The 20,648-nt window shown below is 40.3% G+C and overlaps 1 protein-coding gene across 3 annotated transcripts in view; it reads left to right on the top strand.

The window, feature by feature from the left end:
• Positions 1-299: 299 nt before the first annotated feature.
• Positions 300-20,648, top strand: part of FARP1 (FERM, ARH/RhoGEF and pleckstrin domain protein 1) — a 388,385-nt gene continuing 368,036 nt past the window's right edge. For 2 of the 3 annotated variants that reach the window (XM_045186722.3, XM_024578871.4), the window contains exon 1: positions 473-901. The gene's annotated coding sequence lies outside the window, so the exon portion shown is untranslated. The other variant, XM_045186721.3, reaches the window with a different exon arrangement.

Below are 20,648 nucleotides of genomic sequence, written 5' to 3'. Positions count from 1 at the left end.
AAATCCTAGGTGGGCACACAGGCAGTGCACCCCCATTCATGACCTCAACAAGCGACTTGCAAAACCTGCGCCACCGATCACCCTCCCGCTGCTCCTGGTTTCGTCCGTGCGCGCGTCTCCCTCTCCTTGTACCGCTTTCAACCACAGCAGCGTGACTGGCGTGTCCCTGGTGGCGCACTGCACTCCCCAGCGCTTACAGCGCTCGGTTCGGTGGCGAAGAGCGTACGGACTGGCTCTGATCGTTGGACCAAGTAAAGCACAAATCTGAGGTGTGCTCGTCCAGGTCGCCGAAGGGCGCGGCGGCCCCGCAGCCCCTACGCACACCTGCCCCCCTGGCGGAGAGGGGCGGGGCGTACAGGCGCGCAGCTCCAGGGCCTGAACGCAGGAGGGGGCTGTCGCTCTCCTACGGTCCCTGCGGCTCGAACTGCGCGGTGCTCCAGCTTTCCCGGCAGAGGAGCCGTCCCAGGTCCGGGGAGGGGCGCGAGCGCCTTCACTTCCCCCTCGCAGGCTTCGGAGGCGGCGAATCCCGTGTGGGCACAGGGTTGCTGGCTCTCCGCTTGGGTTCGGGGTTGGGCACGCGGCCGTCGTCCGCTTTGCGCCGCTCCTCCCTGCGCGAGGGGCGCTCGGCGGGTCGTCGAGGCAGCCATGGCGACCCTGAGCAAGCTCCCCACCCACTGTGCCTGCTCCGCCCTCCCCTCCGCCCCACGCCACCTTTGATGGCTCGGACAACGGCCGGCCACCGCCAGCCCTGCTCGCGCGCTCGCGCCGCAGCCGGCGGGTATTAATAGCCAAGCGCCCCAGCTGCACTCACAGCCCCAAGCCACCGCGCCCTTTGCAGCCGAGGGCGCGGAGCTGCTGAACGCGTAGGCCGGGAGTAGGAGGGAGCAGCCGGTGCCTGGAGGTAGGAGGCGCAGGGAACAATGACCGCTGTGTGGCGGGAGGGCGGCAACTCGTGCGAGTCCCGGTCCCGGGAGCTGACCCATCTAGGGTGCGGGTGGAGGTGGGAGAGTGGCCTGTAGGGTCGTACCTGGAAGCTGGGGTGGGGGGATGGCGGGGAGCGCTGGTGGGACCCGGCTGCTCCATCTAAGGCGGCAGATTCGCTCGCCGGGCCCAGGGCAGCCCCGGTAACAATAGCAGGAGCTCGGGCCTCTGGGATTCGAGCCGCCCTCTGCACAGTTCTCACCTCCGCAGACTCCGGCTGCCGGGCTCTGCCGGAGTCTCCCTCTTGCCTTCCCCACCCCGTAGCGCTCTTCCTCCCTTTCGGTCCCATCCGACCCAGCGCCGTGACAGCGCCGGACGCCGCTTCCGGACCTCCCGCAGCAATCTCGGCCCCCGAAGCAGATCGCGGGCCGGGAAGGTGGCCGCTGCTGCGGGTGCCTCCGCGCTGCCAGGTGCCCCTAGGTCGCCCACGCGCGGCGCTAAGACTCTGGTGGGTGAAAGGAACACACCCAATGCCCAAGTTAGATTTTGTGTCTCTACCTCTTGCCATTATGGAGAACAGATTTTTTTTTTCTTCTTATTTTAAAGCAAAGGACACAGATTTATGTGGTGAACGTTTCAAAACTTCTGATTGTGGTTTTACGATATAAGTTCCGGAAACTTTGGCTGTGTGATCTGGCCAGAGCTTTCAGTGTACGTGCGTGTTTTATTTGAGGGGGGAAAAGGAGTTCACCGTAATGGGTTTGGCTTTTGTTTACGGCAGTTGGAGCTCAGCGGCTGTTGGGGTCTGTGCACTCTTCTCCAAAAGAAGAGAAGCGAGGCTCACAAAGAAACGAGGTCCATGGTATCACATGCTCCTTGAGATGTGGAGAGCTTGTGTCTCATCTGGAACAGATTATCCATCTCAGCTTGTCTCTCGGCCTTCTGGAGTACCATGTTGGCCTCTGGCTCTTTCGTTTTATTGTTGTTAATGTCTTTCTTGTTAGTTTCCCAGGTTTGACTTGCTCAGCCTGGCCCTCTTCCTGAGCCATGGCTTTTATAGACCCTCATCTCCACTATTCAGGCAGTGCCTTCACCCTGGCCTAGCTTTGGGTTATGTTTAATTTGTGCAGTGGTGACTTGCCAAGCCCATTTCAGAACATCCTCCAACACTGTCTTGCTTTTCTTTTTCAGTCTAAACAGGCTTTTTTAGTCCTGAGAGCTTTCGGGGAGTGGCCTTAAAATTTGTCCTCATTGTTTGGATCAAGTGGGTCCTTGTGGAGTCCTGTATTTGACTTTCTCCCCTCATTCCACAGCCTTCCTACTTGGGTAAACCCTTAGCCTTTCCAAAGAGTTGTTTTTCTGGGTATTACATTTTGTGATGATGCACTTCATATATCAGCATCCACGTGGCTTACTTTGTATTCCTGCAGCATGGTTCTGCAGCAAGGCACCAATATTGGAGTTACTCCAAGCACAATGCAACGTTTGTGTTTTTAGAATGTCTGGCTAATAGAACTGCTTCTGGTTAAGATAAATAGACACATTACTGGCCAGTGGTTGGCTTGATGAGTGAAATATTGGGGAAGATAGTGATGTCTTTCCAGCCCAGCTCTTTTCAGAATCTCTTGTTTCTTTTATGTGGATGGGAAACTTCAAATACTTGGTGATGTTGTAGCTGTACCCCTTAGGGTACAGGTTCTATAGCAAGGCCCCTGCGAGCTGGGCTGTGGCTTTTCATTTAGGAGTTTAGTCCCTGCAGAAATTTTAGAGTTAGGTGTATAATGCCCTTTTCATAGTAATAGTTTTATCCTGGAATTTATACATGGATTTAATTTCTTGGTTCATAAAAGAATACTAATGGTCCTCTATTGCCAAACGTACTAAAAGGATATTTAAAAATTTATCCTAGACGATTTTCTTCTGTTTTATGGAGGTTATTTCAGAAGTGAGACTATAAGGAACACAGGTGAACATTTTTGTTTTGCTTTTCATGAAAGAAATTTTCCAAGAAAATGGCTTTTTAAAAAGATAAGAATTAAATAAGAATATTGAAATGTTTTCTTTTCAAAAAATGAAATTAATTCTCTAACATTCATTGAGTATAGAAAAGTTTAATTCATTTGGAAAATTATATATATATAATTATATATATAATATATTATATGTGAGATATAATCTATTATATATTATATTATAATTTTATATATTTAATATATATAATATATATATATATAGGGTACTTGTGATAAAATCGAAAGAGAAAAGCCGCTCCCTCTCTGGAGGAAGTAGAGAACACTGGAGAAAAGAAAAAAGTCTTGTGTTTGATTTCAATGCTCTTTAGGAAAGATGGCATTGTGACTTTTCCAGCAGATGAGGGAAGTTTTATGGATTCATAGGTACCTGACTAAGTGCTTTGACAGCATGGTGTCCCAGGCATTTGAAACAAACCCCTGGTAACTGGCCTTGCTTATTGCAGAGAACTGCCTAGTATTTTGAGGAATGCACTTTCTCTTCTAACCGAAGATGCTACAGGTAAGAGAGGGGGCACATATAATCCCAAAATACAGTTGCTTGAGTTCTTTCTATTTTGGGTACCTAAGTATTCCAGGTGTTGGTTACCACTGCCTGGGGAGAGATGGAGGGCTTGCAGGTTCCTGTGTCTGTCTCTTCTATTGTTTGGTGCTTTCCATTGAAAGGAGGGCTCACCAAGCCTGGGAAGTGGTGAATCAATTTCTTTTCTTGTTCTTTAGTGGTTAGGGTTTCCGGTGAGGCCTTACTTCATTATAGTCTCTGCACCCTCTGTTTCTGCCGGGTTACTGTGTTAACCACTTCTACATGTCCACGATGATCAGAGCCCAATAGTTCCCATTCAGGTTACTTAAAATACTGATTTTGCCAGTCCTTTTATTCCAAATGCAACCTTTGTTTTTAATCAAGAAGCCCCCAGAAAATGTTTAGTATGAAGTAGGGCAATTGGCCTTTTATAGGCTGCCTTTGTCCAGGTTTAAGTCAGTTAAGTGCTTTGCAAAATGGGTACTTTGAGCAAAAGTGAGTAATTGATACATATTAAATACAGTGATAATACATATTATCTAAGTTTTTGATACTTGTAAGCCAGAGGACCATCAAATATAGTTTCTCTCACACACCCCCAGCTGGGGACCTGGCCTGCAACAGAGGCATGTGCCCTGACCAGGAATCAAACCACCACCCTTCAGGGATAGATCAATGCTCAATCCAGGAATCACAACAGCCGGGGCCTGCAGTTTTCTAATTTTAATGTGGGATGGAAATCATAGACAAACTGCAAGACTGGCAATTAAATTAACGTGAGAATACATCACTGACACTGAATTAATTTCATGTGTAAAATTGTCATATTTTTGCATGCATTTTCAAACAAAAGAATTACAGATCAAACTAGATTGCCTTTAACTATTGCCTTTATATATCTGTTACAGTAACATTCCTTGTGAGAAGAGTTACTTCACTTTACATGTAGACTTTTGGTTTTCCATATAGGTATCTTAGAAGATTTATAAATCTGATATGATAATGATTTTCATTTTTTGTTCTCAAACTGTTAATTCAGGATCTAGTGTAGTGCCTGGCACATAGCAAACCTTCGGTGAACACTTGTTGAGTGAATAAATAAGCCTAGTTTTTGATGTCCTTTCAAATTAATCTTTAAGGTTTTTATGGGAAATTTGATATTAGCACTGATAGGTAGCTGTTCTGGGAATTTTAAAATTTGATATTTGATTTTAAATCTGTTTCATTCTAATCTAAAAATTTAAACTACCCTTTAAGGCTGTGTAATATTGTAAAAAGATTCAGGTTTATTTTAAAAATCAGACAATAAAAGCATGAAGGAGAAAGTACAATTTACCTGAAATCCTACCACACAAATCCACTATTAACCTTTTAGTGCCTGTTCTTTTATATATCCTTCTCATTTTTTAGCCTCCCTCAAATTGTTGTTTTATATAGTTCTTGTCTGTATAGATTTAATGTGCTCACCATGTCTACTTATATGTTGAAACTTCATTCTGTGATAATATTCCTTCTTCCAGAGAGATATTTTTTAGATGGTCTATTAGTAAGCATTTCTTGGTGGTAATGTCAGTTTTTGTATGCCTTTAAATATTTCTGTTCTTGAATGATAGATTACTTGGGTGTGTAAATCTGGATTGTTTTTCCTGTATCACACAACTGATTTTTTGGTTCCGTTGATGTTGCTGTCATACTGGCTGTCAGGCTAATTTTTTTTTTTTTGTAAATAGCCTGGCTGTTTTTAGGTGCTCTGTAGTTTCACTATGTCTAGGTGTAATTTCTGTTTTCTTCTTTGCTTTTATTCCTTTCTCCTCTCCTACTTCATGCCTCTCCTCTCTCTCATGAGTTATTCCTTTCTATTGTTCAGTAGTATTTTAGTGTCTGGATTATGCTACAGTTAGATTATTTATTCACCTTTGGCCACTTTGGTGGACTATCATGAATAAAGCTGCTGTTAACATTCGTGAACAAGTCTTTGTGTGATCTATTTTCATTTTTATCAATGGGTCTTATAATATGTATGCTTAACTTTATAAGAAACTGACATTCTTTTTTTCCCAAAGTGTTTCCATTTTACATTCCCAACAGTGATGTATGAGCCATCCAGTTACTGTAATCCTCACTTGGAACGATCAATGTTTTTCATTATAGCCATTTTGCTTGCTGGGTGTGTAGTGGTATCTCATTATGGTTCAATTTTATGTTTCCCTGATGACTCATGATGACTTTTCATGTGCTTATTAACCATTTGTATATCTTCATTTGTTAAGTATCTATTAAGTCTTCTGTCTTTCTAGTTTTTAAGAAATTTTAATTGAATCTATTGGGGTGACATTGGTTAATAAAATTAAATAAATTTCAGGTGTACACTTATTTTTTTCTAATTATTTTACATTTAATTATTATCTATGCTCATGAGGTTATTTACAGCTATTGTCTCTGGATATTCTGGGTTTTTTATTCCTTTTTTCTCTTTGCTTTTTTTAAAAAAAAATATTTATTGATTATGCTATTACAGTTGTCCCATTTCCCCCCCCACTCCACTCCATTCTGCCCACCCCCACCCTCCCACATTCCCCCCCCCCTATAGTTCGTGTCTATGGGTCATACTTATAAGTTCTTTGGCTTCTACATTTCCTACACTATTTTTACCCTCCCCCTGTCTATTTTCCACCTATCATCTATGCTACTTATTCTCTGTACCTTCCCCCCCTCCCCCTCCCACTCCCCTATTGACAACCCTCCATGTGATCTCCATCTCTATGGTTCTGTTCCTGTTCTAGTTGTTTGCCTAGTTTGCTCTTGTTTTTGTTTTAGGTGTGGTCATTAATAATTGTGAGTTTGCTGTCATTTTTACTGTTCCTATTTTTGATCTTTTCTTTCTTAGGTAACGCCCTTTAACATTTCATATAATAAGGGCTTGATGATGATGAACACTTTGAACTTGATCTTATCTGGGAAGCACTTCATCTGCCCTTCCATTCTAAATGATAGCTTTGCTGGATAGAGTCATCTTGGATGTAGGTCCTTGCCTTTCATGACTTGGAATAGTTATTGCCAGCCCCTTCTTGCCTGTAAGGTCTCTTTGGAGAAATCAGCTGACAGTCTTATGGACACTCCTTTGTAGGTAACTGTGTCCTTTTCTCTTGCTGCTTCTAAGATTCTCTCCTTATCTTTTATCGTGGGTAATGTAATTATGATGTGCCTTGGTGTGTTCCTCCTTGGGTCCAGCTTCTTTGGGACTCTCTGAGCTTCCTGGATTTCCTGGAAGTCTATTTCCTTTGCCAGATTGGGGAAGTTCTCTATCATTATTTGCTCAAATAAGCTTTCAATTTCTTGCTTTTCCTCTTCTCCTTCTGGCATCCCTGTGATTCTGATGTTGGAATGTTTAAAGATGTCCTGGAGGTTCCTAAGCCTCTCCTCATTTTTTTGAATTCTTGTATCTTCATTCTGTTTTGGTTGGATGTTTATTTCTTATTTTTGTTGCAAATTGTTGTCTTGAGTCCTGGTTTCCTTTCCTTCGCTGTTGGTTCCCCATATGTTTTCCTTTATTTCACTTTTCATAGCCTTCACTTTTTCCTCCATTTTGTGACCATACTCAACCATTTCTGTGAGCATCCTGACTTACCAGCATTTTGAACTCTGATAAGTTGTCTATCTTCCTTGCAGTTCTATTTTTTCTGAAGGTTTGATCTATTCTTTCATTTGGGCCATATTTTTTTTTTTTTGGTCTCAGGGAGTCTGTTGTAAGCCGTGGAGCCTTAGGTATTCACCAGGGCGGGGCAACCCACCTTGCTGTGTAGTGGCCCTGTCTGTGGGGGAGTGGTCCTGTCTGTGGGGGAGTGGTCAGAGAGGCAACAATGCCTTTTGCTTGGCTCTCAGCCAGCTTTCAGTCACTTCCTCCACTACCCACAAGCAAATTGGGCCCTTTTGGTACTGATTCACAGGTGGGTGGGTTTGTGTATATTCTAGGCCCCTGTGAGTCTCTCCAATGAACTCTTCTGTGAGGCTTGGAGTTTCTCCTGGTGCCTCAGCCCCCACAGGTTATTTTCATCAGAGGTTTTGAGGCTTTATTTCCCCAAGCTGAGAGTCTGGGTTACGTGGTCTGTCTCACTCCCCATTTGTTTCTCCTGGTTTATCTGCACGTGAAGGTGGGACCACCCACTCTGCCAGCAACTGCCTTGCCCACCCTGGTCCTCCAGCGGCCTCCTGGTCCTGCCTTGCTGAGAGTCCTCTCCACCCTGGCTGCCCGTGTCCACCCCTCCCACTGATCTGGATGAATGTTTTTCTTCTTTTCTTTTTTTCTTTAAATTTTATTTATTTGTTAGAAGGGAAAGGAGGGAGGAAGAGAGGAAGAGGAACATTGATGTTCACACATCAATCAGTTGCCTCCTGTACACCCCCATCTGGGGACCTGGCCCTCAACCCAGGCGTGTACCCTGATTGGGAATCGAATCCGCAACCTTTCACTCTTGCAGGCTGCTGCTCCACCCAGTGAGCCACACCAGACAGGGCAAATGTTTCTTCCTTAACTCCTTGGTAGTTGGATTTCCATACAATTCAATTTTCTGGCAGTTCTGGTTATTTTTGTTTTTAAATTTGTTGTCCTTTTGGTTGTGGGAGGAGGCAAAGTGTATCTACCTACGCCTCCATCTTGGCTGTAAGTGAGAAGTTTTTTTGTTTTTGTTTTTAAAGAAAATGCGTACTTATAAAAGTAATTTAAAAATACACAAATCAACAACCTTTGGCCTATCGGCATTTCTAAAAAGCTTTCCTTTTTGAAGTGATTGTAATGTGGGATAATGCAATTCTACCTGTTAATTCTGTAACTGAAAAGAATGGTGGCTGAAAGAAATCTGGAGTCTTTGCTCATTTTCTTTCCAGGCCTCCTTTATTTTACCCTTTTCCTTAACTTGCCCTCCACCCTCATGCTGATCTGTGTGATGTTCCTAAAGCAAGCAGCAGGAGCCCTCCTCACTCTCATCTTATCTCTACATCTTTTGTTTCCTCTGCCTAGAATGCAAGAGCTTTTTATCAGTTCTCATCTTTGATATCCACCCACTTTCTGCCCACCTCCTTCCAGAAGTCCCTGCTGAAGCTAACTTCTATCTCTGCTGCTAACTTGGACTCTCTGGGTTACTACCAGTGTGTTTTCTCTCTTATCTACCCATTTTATTTATTTGAGCGCTAACTTTTATTGAGTACTTCTGAGTCCCAGGCTGAGTTCTAATTATTTTATGTGTAGAAAAAAATTTAAACACCCCAACCTCACTGGTTTTCAAACACAGCTTGTAAGTGGCAGAGCTAGGAAAGAAGCTCATGACATCTTTCCCCACTTATTGAGAGCATATTCTACTTAAGTATTTTACGCCTCTGCACTGGCAATATTCCCTGAATGTAGGTAGATTCTCAATAAATATTTGCTGAAGCTTAACTCTCTTGAAAGGTACACCTTGTCACAAATTATTTCTTTATATTTCTTTGTAAAATGTGGTTTCCCCTTGGTGTTCTGCAGGATAATGAGGTTCTGAGATTACTTCTAATGCTATTTGTTGAACCTCTTATGTCTGGGGTTCACCTACCTCTTCTTTTGTTGTTATACTTTGTTGCTTAAGAGATGAGCACATATGTTTAAAATTCTGTGTAAGATATGTGTTTATGTGTGTCACGAATAGTTTTTTTTTTAACCTGTGATTTTCTTTGGATAAGACTAATATGAGTGTTTTGTATTTTTTCCTTTCTGTTTTCTAAATGTCCTGTAATAAATTTTTATGGCTTTTATAATTAGCCAGCCATGTTATTTGAAATGATAAAAGTAAACTATTCTTTAGAGATTCAGGAACAGGAAAACCTTTTATGTTTTTTTTTCCTGCAGATTAAGCCAATCCTGTCTACATATGTAAATAGTCCATGACATATACTTTGGGCTTTGCAAATCTTTTCCCTCTGTATTATTGAAATCATCTACTCAAAGACCATTTTCTTCTTCCTAGTGTTTCCAAAGCACATAACAAAGGAATATAGATCTTCATGACACTTGGGTGAGATGTGTTTTTCTAAGGGAAATGGCTATCAAAAGGATTTATTTGTGATTTGGAAGTTCAAGTTTGCCTGAAGGCCTATGGTCCAGATCAGTGTGTTGCTTTTTTTAGGAGGTAGAATGACTCATAAGTCTGACTGAGACTCTAGGTACCATTTGAGAGAAGTAATTCCCAGGTAGTATAAATAAATCAGAGTCAGTGTTATCAGGTCCAAAGTTGGCAGTAAGACTCGGTGCCTATTGCAGGGGAATAGGATGGAGGAACAGTTTCTTCTCCCAGATTTCTTAGGTAAGTTAGCAAGAACTGCAGGGGATGATTCCTGTTATTTTAAAAATGGCCATACTTTGCTGTTGGTCAGAAAATTCTGAGACTTGAAGAGATTGTTTTGTCTTCTAGTCATGCTATATGCTATTTGAGCATCACCTGCCTGTTCATCTTGAGGAGCTAACCAGAGTAGGCATCATCCTAGTTCTCCAGAACCCCCTCACTCTCTTCCCCCAGCATTATTCTGTGCTGGGAATGGCCATCAGTTCTAAAAACTGAAGAGACAATAAGGAAAATCTGTCTTCCAGGTGATAGTAGGGAAAACCCAATAACCAATCAAAACCATCCCATGAAAATTGCTTGAAAGTCTACTGGGTGAGCTAGAAGGGCAACCAGCACATAGAACACACGTTCTGGCTTCCCCTTCGAACTGGGATACCAAGTGTGATGCTGTATGGATTGCCAGTTTCCTACTAGGTACTGTGCTAGACAGTGAGTTTGGTACTTTGCATATATTTTTATTTTACTCAAGGAGGAAGGTATTATGTCCATTTTAAAGAAGAGGAAACTGGAACTTAGATGAGTGGATAGCATGCCCAAGTCAAACAGCTAAATAAGTGAAATCAGGTTTTCCTGAAGTCCACACTCTTCTCTGTGCTCAGTTTGGGGTCTTCTGCCTGGACAGCTATAACTGAGCATGCTGAAATGAGGATGTGGTGAAATGGTTCCTGAAAATTCAGGGTCAGATCCTGTCTTTATTTAAAAATTGCATTACTTTGTTCATCGTGAATTTTTTACTTTTGATATCGAAAATATTCATTAAAAAGATTATCTTAATTATGGAGTGTTTTGGTGCCCCCTTAAATTTTGCATCCAAGGCAAGGGCCTCTTAGTCCTGCCTCTTAGTCCCAAGTAGCAAGCAGTTCTGGAGTCAACAGGATGGTGGTTTAATCAGCCAATAGAGGATTTCATCAATGTTTTTAGCTTTGTAATACTGTTTTTCACCCCTTCAGGACATTTTGAGGGATAAGTCATAAAGACATATTTTGACTTCACCTTAAAATATACTTCTCTGCCCCTGATAGACACAATTATTGGTACTGTTGCTGGTGGAAGTGGGGCTTTTTCAGGGTATAGTGAGGAAAGCATTTTACAGCCCCACACATGGGAGATTGGTGTATGGCAAGATTTATTCTGGTGGAAGTAGAAGGCTTCCCTTGTGTCCCATCTCTGTTCGTCCTGCCATAGAAAAAGTCCAATTTTGTCTTCATCAAGGCCAAAACAAATGCTAGTGTCCAGAGTTTCTGTTTCATATTAAAGCTTAGTCCTTTGGAGTCCAGGTGGATGGAAGATGGTCCCAGTCCTCATCCAGGTAGCTTAGTAGTATTCTGAGCTGTTCTGCTATACCCAGGGTCTCACTTGGAGCCTGCGTTTGGAGTCCACATGGCTGCTAGACTCCCATGGTTGCTATGGAGAGAACAGAGAGAGGGAGAGAGGGAGAGAGGGAGGGAGAGGGAGGGAGAAAGATGGGGAGAGGGAGAGAGCAGCACTTCTTTCTTAAGCTGGGTTATATTATTTTGAGCCTGGGAAGGACCAGGAATTTTTTCAGAAAAACCAATCAACTTCCCAAGCTTCCCAAGCTTCTGAGGGCATGTATCTGATGGGTCTATCTCCCACCTAATTGATTCCTTTCCAGGTTAGAATGACAGGCCTGTATGATCAAGCACCTCCCCTATACCATTTTGACTTGTACTGCACATGTGCTTATTTTCCCTCATAGTGTTCTGGGCAAGTGGTGGTGAGATTGAAAAGATGGTCCTTCCTATCTCTACGGGGGAGGATTGTTAATCCCCTTTGCTGGGCAGTGCTCCAGTCCACTGGGGAGTATGTGAAACTGTAACTTTCTAGTGGAACAAGCTCATGCTCCTCAGTTGATTATGCTTAATAATGTCTGATTCCCTTTGCTTCTTTCCTTATTAATATCTAGCTGCCTATGCTAATAGTACCATAGGTTACTCACAGCAGTTTGGCTTTGAGGAACTGAGACTTAGGTTCGATGAAAGCCTGTTATAGTCACCATGGCTAGAAAGCTCAGGATTTTGTATAACAGCTCAGTACTTTGTAGTGGGCAGGGGCAGGAAGGATTTCTGTTTTTGAATTAAAGCCACATAATAAAGGAGCTGTGAAACTAGGCTCTCCCCAAATGCTAATGCCAGCCCTCTGGTAGGTAGGTGCTATTGGCATCACCGGATGACAGGGGCCAGTGCCGCACAGCGCAGGGCTGCAGCATGGGCCAGCCTGGTGCAGGGTGATGCTGGTTGCCTCTCTGCATTGCTTACAGAATGCCTTGAGTGTTCTGCTTGTCCTAAATAGATCACAAGCCTAGCCTAAAATATTTCATGTGGGAATTGGCTGTGTTTAACAGAATATTTCTTTTTATTAATAAAACATTTAAAAATAACCTTGTTTGTGTGTGTGTCTTTTTTAAATTCCAAAGATAACAGGGTCATCATGGAAATTATGAAAATGAAGACAAGTAGTCTGGCAAAACACACACACACACGATGGACATTGCTTTCTTCACATTCACCTTATATAGTTTTTTCTCCCTTAATTTAAAACAAATCGACTTTATTTTTTTAAAGCAGTTTTAGGTTCACAGCAAAATGGAGTGGAAAGTTCCATATGGGAACAGAAGGTTCCCATAGACATTCTACCTTCCTCCATTGTCAGCATTTGGCATTTTAAATTTTTAGATTTTTTTACAATGTTTATTTTTTCCCAATTTGTAATATAGTGTACATATGTTTTGTGAATTTTCCCCTCCTTAATATTGTTTCAGTTATCCTAATATTGCTTCAGCTACGCTTAATATGATTAAGGTCAAAGGTTTTATGAAGTCATTTCCTGTTGTCCTTTCCTCAGAGGAATGCCACTGAGCTAGCTCACCGTGGGGAGGAGTTGGTCTCCAGATGACTTCTCTTTGAATATTTATCATGTGCAGATTTTCCAGAAAGGGCTTAGAAAGTTTTAGAGGCTTTTAACACGCCGCCCGCCGCACCCCCCCCCCCCCGCCCCCCTTATTTTCGTTTTATCACTGGGGTTTTTTTTCTCAGTGGTGTTTGGGGGATGAGGTTTCGGATCCATTTTCTATTACAAGTGTTTAGCTTTCCTCACAAGTTAGAAAATAGAACTGTAGCAGGAGTGTTTCTAGAACAGTCTTGAGTGTTAAGGGAAACACCTAATTCTGATGGATGCCTCTGGCAGTTAAAACTCCTGGGGGCATGCTTGCCAGTTTGGGCTGCAAAGAGGTGCAGTATTTCCAAGGTAGAGGGCAGGGGAGAATTGGGAGCCTGTTTGCCTCTTCTGTGATGTGTGCTGAAAAAAAAAGTATCATGCCATTGCGTACCTGTAGACGCTGGTTTATTTCTGTGTAACTTCAGCTTAGCACAGGCCATATGGCCCATTGATGGTGGTCACTAAATCTTTGTTGAATGAAGGAAAATGAGACCCCCTTTTGGGGCTTGGTAAAATTACCTTGAACTTCTCATTACCTGAGCTGACTTCTCACCAGCTTTTTGGCCCCCAGGGTCTGTAAAATCCTTGAAGTTATAGCCATAAGTTGATCCAAATCTAAATTTATACATGTATGAATTTATACACCCTATCCCTTAGACTATGTTCATCTACTTTAGAGTCCTGTCCTTCCTTCCTTCCTTCCTTCCCACAAGGACATAAACATTGATTGGTTGCCTTTCCTAAGTGCCCAGCCCGGACTGAACCACAACACAGGCATGTGCCCTGACCAGGAATTGAACCCATGACCTTTTGGTTTACAGGACAATGCTCCAACCAGCTGAGCCACACTGACCAGAGAAAGGCATATCCATTATGTAGCTTCTGTGCTTTATTTTATCCTCTGTCAGGTACAGGCCTGCTTAGCCTGTAGTATCTTTATAGATTCTTTAACTGTTCTGTAATGTCTGAGGTGCATTGCAAATCAGGAGCTTTAAGATCTTAAAAAACAAATATCCCATTTAGAGGAAAAAAATTACTTGTTTGGCAACCGTGATATTCTACATCACTAGCCTATTAATTTAACCTGGCATGGCCCTTTCTAATACTTCTGTTTGCCTCTTTACCTGAACTCTGAGTAAATCACTAGATTGCTTTATTCTGTGAGTAAGGCTGTTGAGTCACCAACTCAAATAAATTGTTGTTTAGTGAACAGTATACTTAATAGCATTTAAGATTGTCGGGGAGAGGAGGAAAAGAAAGGATCAGGAAATTGGCATATCAGTATTTGCCTCCATTAATGTTTGTTGATTTTCTGGCTACCATGGTGTCTTGTGAGGAAATGCCATTTGTTTAAACCATAAAGAGGTTGGTCGAACATCTGGACTCTGTTTACCTGATACTCACTGGGCAGTATTTCAGGGACTTTTGCTTTCAGAATGGGGAAAAGAGCATTTTAGTTTGAGACCGAAAGAGCCAGAAAGTCTTGCTCTTGGTTGTTTTATGCTGAAGTCAGAGTCTCTTGATTCTTCTTAATTGAATCTCCCGACTACAACATAGTGCCACATCTGTGGCCTTGACTTCCTATGCATTTTAATTTTTACCTGCTGGTGTGAATCCAGTGGAGGCATTATTAATCTTTGAGAGAACTTAGATTTTTGTTTACTATGAAACAAGCTCATATTCATAATTGTTTTATAAATTATATAGCATTCTTTATTACTGTTGTTATAGCTTCCTCCTCTTTTATCTAATGTGTATTTATGTGAGGGGGAAGTCTCTGTCTCTGAAATAGATACATTCTGGTTGGTCAAGGTGTTCAGCATTTAGGATTGTTGAAAGTGAATGATATGAATATTCCTTTCATGTTATCATTCATCTCCAAATACTCTGATGTTTAGTTTGATTAAAATTCTACTTTTAAGTCCATTTTTGAGTTTGTTATTTATATTTTGAAAAACTTACAATTGGACTAATTTGGCACATTATGCTGATGTTAAAGAAATGAAACTTTTTTTGAGACAGTGCTAAGATGACTTGTAATTATTGATGTATTAATAGATATTGTGAGCACATCACTGCACACGTGAACCACCATGTCTTGGTTTTAAACCCCACTAATTAAGAGTCTAAGGCCATTTGAATTGTGTCAGGCTGAAGTTTGTTTTAACCCAGTGTGGTGGGAACTAGGTTTGTTAAGCAAATAGTAAAAATAAAGTTACATGGGGAAAGTTTACTTTCTTTAAGAGAAGATACTTTTCCATCACTTTGGCAAAAATCATTCATGATTCTTACCCATTATAACAAACTTTATAGGACCTTTATATGATAATGTTCATTACAAAAATTATTCCCAAAATATTTTATGTAGCAACAACACAAATGGTAGCATTTACTAATAGTATTTTGTTCTCTTCACTTAATATGCCCTGAAGATTGTTATATAGTGGTACATAAAGATCTGCCTCATTCTTTTTACTGGCACATAATATTTCATTTTATAGAGGTACCTTTAATTACTTGTAAACTTGCCCTATTGATAGACATTTAGGTTGTTCCAAATATTTTGCTGTTATATAAACAACGCTGCAATGAAGAACCTTGATGTCTTTTTATGAGTATATCTGAAATATAAATTCAAGAAGTGGAATCTGTAGTCAAAGGGTATATACTCTGGTCAAAGGGTACATACATTTGTTTTTTAATATAGATAGATACTGCTGTATTTCTTTCTAAGAGTTTATACTCGTTTGTTTTAGTAACTCTTATACAGTGATTACTTTGTGCCAGAAACTATTTCCAGTGCCTTACAAATATTAACTTGCTTAATCCTCAGAGCAACCCTTGAGGCACTATCATCATCACAGCTTTACAGATGAAGAAACTGAGGCAATAGATATGATACAACCTGCCCAAGGACAGCATTCAGTAAGTGGTAATTTGAAAGAGGCAGTCAGGATCCAGAGTTAAAGTTTTCCATTTACTGATCTGATCAGTGAGAGGTCAGTTTTTCTTAATTGTTATTTTGCATTTTTCTTATTACTTGTTGAGGTTGGACACATTTTCATTGATGGCAAACTATGTGGATTATCTTGGCTATCTATTCACTACCTGTTCCTATCTTTTGCTCATTTTTCTATTAGGTAGTAAATACTTTTCTTACTGATTTGTAGGAGTTCCTTTGCACATGGAGAGAATTAGCTGTTCATCAGATGTATTTCAAATGCTTTGTGCTACTTTGTACTTTGCTTTTGGCTTTGTACTTTTCTCAGTCTTTTCCTTTATGGCATCTGGGATCTAGGTCATGTTTAGAGAGATCTTCCTCAGTCTGAGAGCATTTAAAAAAATCTCATGTTTTCTTAGAACTTTATGGCTTACTTTTTTAAAAAAAGATTTTATTTATTTTTAGAGAGAGAGGAAGGAAAGGATAAAGAGAGGGAGAGAAACATCAATGTGTGGTTGCCTCTCGCATGCCCCCTACTGGGGACCTGGCCCAGAGCCCAGGTCTGTGCCCTGACTGAGAATTGAACTGGTGACCCTTTGGTTCCCAGGCCCACCCTCAATCCACTGAGCTAGACCAGCCAGGGCTATGGCTTACTTTTTAAAATTTATGTTGCTTCAGAGAATAATATGGGATCTAACTTTATTTTTTCTAATCATAATCAGTGGCAATGATGTGTAGCTATACAAAAATGAAATATACATCTCGCAGTAGCTTGGTACTTGCAGTCCTGTTGTTGTAATAGACTCTGCTTTGACTATTGACAGTAGAGCCCTGCAGTTGGAATATGGCTTATGTTCACTCCATGGCTGCTTTTCATTTTTTGCCCACTTTTGCTTTCCTGGGAGTTAATAATTTTTTAGCTTTTCCTCTGCTTCAGTTTCCATATACTTACCTGATTCATTCTAAGACTCTCACCTCTTGCCTAAAATCCCTTTTAGTATATTCAAATTCATCTGTTGCTCAGATGTTTTGTGTTTTATCCATGAGGAGATGTAGTTTTTGAAGTCTTTTGAGTTGCTTCCTTTTAGGCTGGGTTTCTTTCTTGGCCTGGTCAGCATCAGGGGTCTCTCTGGTTTAACTTGGGAACCTCCCTTGCTTCTCTTTATGACATCTGTTTCCTAGAGTCTGTCTTTCTATTTTCGTGTTTTGTCCCTCATTTTGGTGCATCTCCTCCCTCAGTGTGTAGGGAGATCTTTTGGCCTTGGTGGAAGATCTGAAAACAGGATGGTGAGTTGACAGGCTGTTTTAGTAGTTAAAACTTTCAGATCCCCTCTGTCCTTCCTAATGCACACAGTGATTTAGCAATCTGAACCCTTATCTTACCCTTCTTTTCTCTCCCTCCATATAATTATACTACTGTGTTTTATTAACACAGTCATTGTTGAATACATCATTATCACTTAGTGGTGTTCACTGCTTTTTTCTTTAAAAAACTTTGCTTTTCATGGAGATAATTTATTTCTTAAAATGTACTTATTTTTTTAATGTACCCATTGCTATTTTCTTCAGCAAGTCTGTCAATTTTCTTTCAACTATTTTTTCCAGTATTTTTTTTTATTACCAAACCCTCATCTTTTTCCTGTGTAGTGTACTACCATCTGCATCACTCCCATCCTCTAACTCTTACCTGAATGTGTTGTGCTTAGGCCTAGTATACAACCATCATTCAGGGACTTTCCTTAACTAGTCTTCTTTCCTGGGCTCCCTCTTTTTTGGATTACATATCCTCTAATTCATGGTTTACCCTGTTGTTTTGATAGAACATGTACTCCATTGGCTTTCTCAGAAAGATTCAAGGGAGCTAAGTTTCTTTTGAATCTTTGCATGTAAAAATGTCTTCAATGTCTACTTAGGATTGCTTGATAATTTTACTACATGTGGAATTAAAATTAAAATATCTTTTTTAAAAATATATAATCTTTATTATATTTTCTTCATTATCATTTAGTGTCTTTATACCCCCTCTGCCCAGCAATCACCACACTGTTGTCCATGTCTATGAGTTCTTTTTCTTTTTTGCTCAATCTCTCCACCTCCTCATCTGCCCACCTCACTAGCTGTCATCTATTTACCATCTATGAGTCTGTCTCTTTTTTGCTTGTTAGTTCAGTTTGTTCGTTAGACTCCACATATGAGTGAAATCATATGGTATTTGTCTTTCCCTGACTGGCTTATTTCACTTAGCATAACGTTCTCCAGGTCCATCCATACTATTGCAAAGGGTAACATTTTCTTCTTTTTAAGGCCAAGTAGTATTCCATTGTGTACATGTTCCATAGTTGTTTTATCCATTCATCTATTGATGGACACTTGGGCTGCTTCCATATCTTGACAACTGTAAATAATGCTGCAATGAACATAGGGGTGTTTATGGTCTTTAGAATGATGTTTTGGGTTCCTTTGGATATATTCCCAGAAGTGGGATTGCTGGGTCAAAAGGCAGATCCATTTTCAATTTTTTGAGGTATCTCCATACTGCCTTCCACAGTGGCTGCACCAGTGTGTATTCCCACCAACAGTGCAAAAGAGTTCCCCTTTCTCCACATCCTCACCAGCACTTGTTTGTTGATTATTGATGACAGCCATTCTGACAGGTGTGAGATGGTATCTCATTGTGATTTTGATTTGCATTTCTCTGATGATTAGTGATGTTGAGCATCTTTTCATATGTCCATTGACCATCTGTATGTCCACTTTGGATAGGTGTCTGTTCAGGTATTTTACCCATTTTTTAATTGGGTTGTTTGTTGTTTTGGTGTTGAGTTTTGCAAATACCCCTTATCAGATGTATTGGTGAATATGTTCTCCTATTCTGTGGGTTGACTTTTTATTTTGTTGACGACCTCTCTGCTATGCAAAAACCTTAGTTTGATGAAGTCCCATTTGTTTATTTTCTCTTTTGTTTCCCTTGTCTGGGGAAATATATCCAATAAGTAAATTTCTATGAGCAGTGTCTGAGATATTGCTGCCTATGTTTTCCTCTAGGATTTTTATGGTTTCGGGTCTCACATTTTAAGTCTTTGATCCATTTTGAATTTATTCTTGTGTGTGGTATAACAAGGTGGTCTAGTTTCATTTATCTGCACTTATCTGTCCAGTTCTCCCAACACCATTTATTAACTATCTTTAGCCCATTGTATGCACTTGCTTCCTCTGTCAAGTATAAATTGACTACAAAGGCATAGGTTTATGTCTGTGTTCTTTATTCTGTTCCATTGATCTCTGTGTCTGTTTTTATGCCAGTACCAGGCTATTTTGATTACTATGCCTTGTATTATAGTTTGATATTATATAGTGTAATTCTTCCAACTTTGGTCTTCTTTTTCAGTATTTCTGTTGCTTTGTGGGGCCTCTTGTGGTTCCATATAAGTTTTTCAAATATTTGTTCTAGTTCTGTGAAATATGTCATTGGAATCTTGATAGGAATTGTATTGAATCTATAGATTATTTTGGGTAGTATGGACATTTTGATGATGTTAATTCATCCTATCCATGAACACGGTATGTATTTCCACTTACTTGTATCTTCTTTAGTTTCTTTCTTCAGTGTCTTGTAATCTTTTACAAGATATTGTACAAGAGTGCAGATCTCTTACATCCTTGGTTAGGTTTATTCCTAGGTATTTTCTTTCTTTTTGAAGCAGTTATGAATGGGAATGTTTTCTTGTTTTCCCTTTCTTTTAGTTCATTATTGACATAGAAAAATACAACTGATTTCTGAGTATTAATTTTGTATTCTGCTACTTTTTGAATTAATTTATCAGTTCTAGTAATTTTCTAGGTGGAATCTTTTGGGTTCTCTATGTACAGTATCATATCATCTGCAAATAAAGACCGTTTTACTACTTCCTTTCCAGTTTGGATGTCTTTTATATTTCTTCTTCTTGTCTGATTGCTCTGGGTACTATGTTGAATAAGAGAGATAAAAGTGGACATGTCTTGTTCCTGATCTTAAGGGGAACGCTTGTAGTTTTTGCCCATTGAGTATGATACTGGCAGAGGGTTTGCCATCTATGGCCTTTATTATGTTTAGGTATGTTCCCTCTAGTCCCACTTTGCTGAGAGTTTTTATCATAAAAAGGTGCTGGATTTTATCAAGTGCCTTTTCTGCATCTATTGATGTAATGTGGTTTTTATCCTTCATTTTGTTTATGTGGTGAATCACATTTATTGATTTGCGAATGTTGTGTCATCCTTGCATTCCCAGGGAAAATCCCACTTGATCATGATGTATGATCTTTTTGATGTATTGCTGTATTCAGTTTGCTAATATTTTGTTGAGGATTTTAGCATCTATGTTCATCAGTGATATTGGCCTACAATTTTCTTTCTTTGTAGTGTATTTATCTGGTTTTGGAATTAGGATAATGCTGGCCTCATAAAATGAAGTTGGGAGCCTCCCCTCCTCTTGAATTTTACGAAATAGTTTGAGAGGGAGAGGTGTTAGTTTTCCTCAGAATATTTGGTAAAATTCACCTGTGAAGCCATCCAGCCCAGGGCTTTTGTTTGTTAGGAGTTTGTTTTTTTTTTTTTTAATTACTGCTTCAGTTTCACTAGGTAGAAGCTGTCTGTTCAGAATCTTAGATTCTTCCTGATTTATTTTTAGAAGACTGTGTGTTTCTAGGAATTTATTCATTTCATCCAGGTTGTCCAGTTTGTTGGCATATAGTTGTTCATAATATTTCTTACAATATTTTGTACTTCTTTGCTGTTAGTTTTTATTTCTCCTCCTCCATTTATGATTTTATTTATTTGGGTCCTTTCTCTTTTTTTCTTGATGACTTTTTCTTAGAAGTTTGTCCATCTTGTTTATCTTTTCAAAGATAAACAATGGATTCATTCGATTCATT

Source organism: Desmodus rotundus, chromosome 13, assembly GCF_022682495.2.
Source record: "Desmodus rotundus isolate HL8 chromosome 13, HLdesRot8A.1, whole genome shotgun sequence".
NCBI classification, from domain to species: domain Eukaryota; kingdom Metazoa; phylum Chordata; class Mammalia; order Chiroptera; family Phyllostomidae; genus Desmodus; species Desmodus rotundus.
Note: the sequence above shows the minus strand (reverse complement) of the source record. Positions and strands in the feature narration are given on the sequence as shown.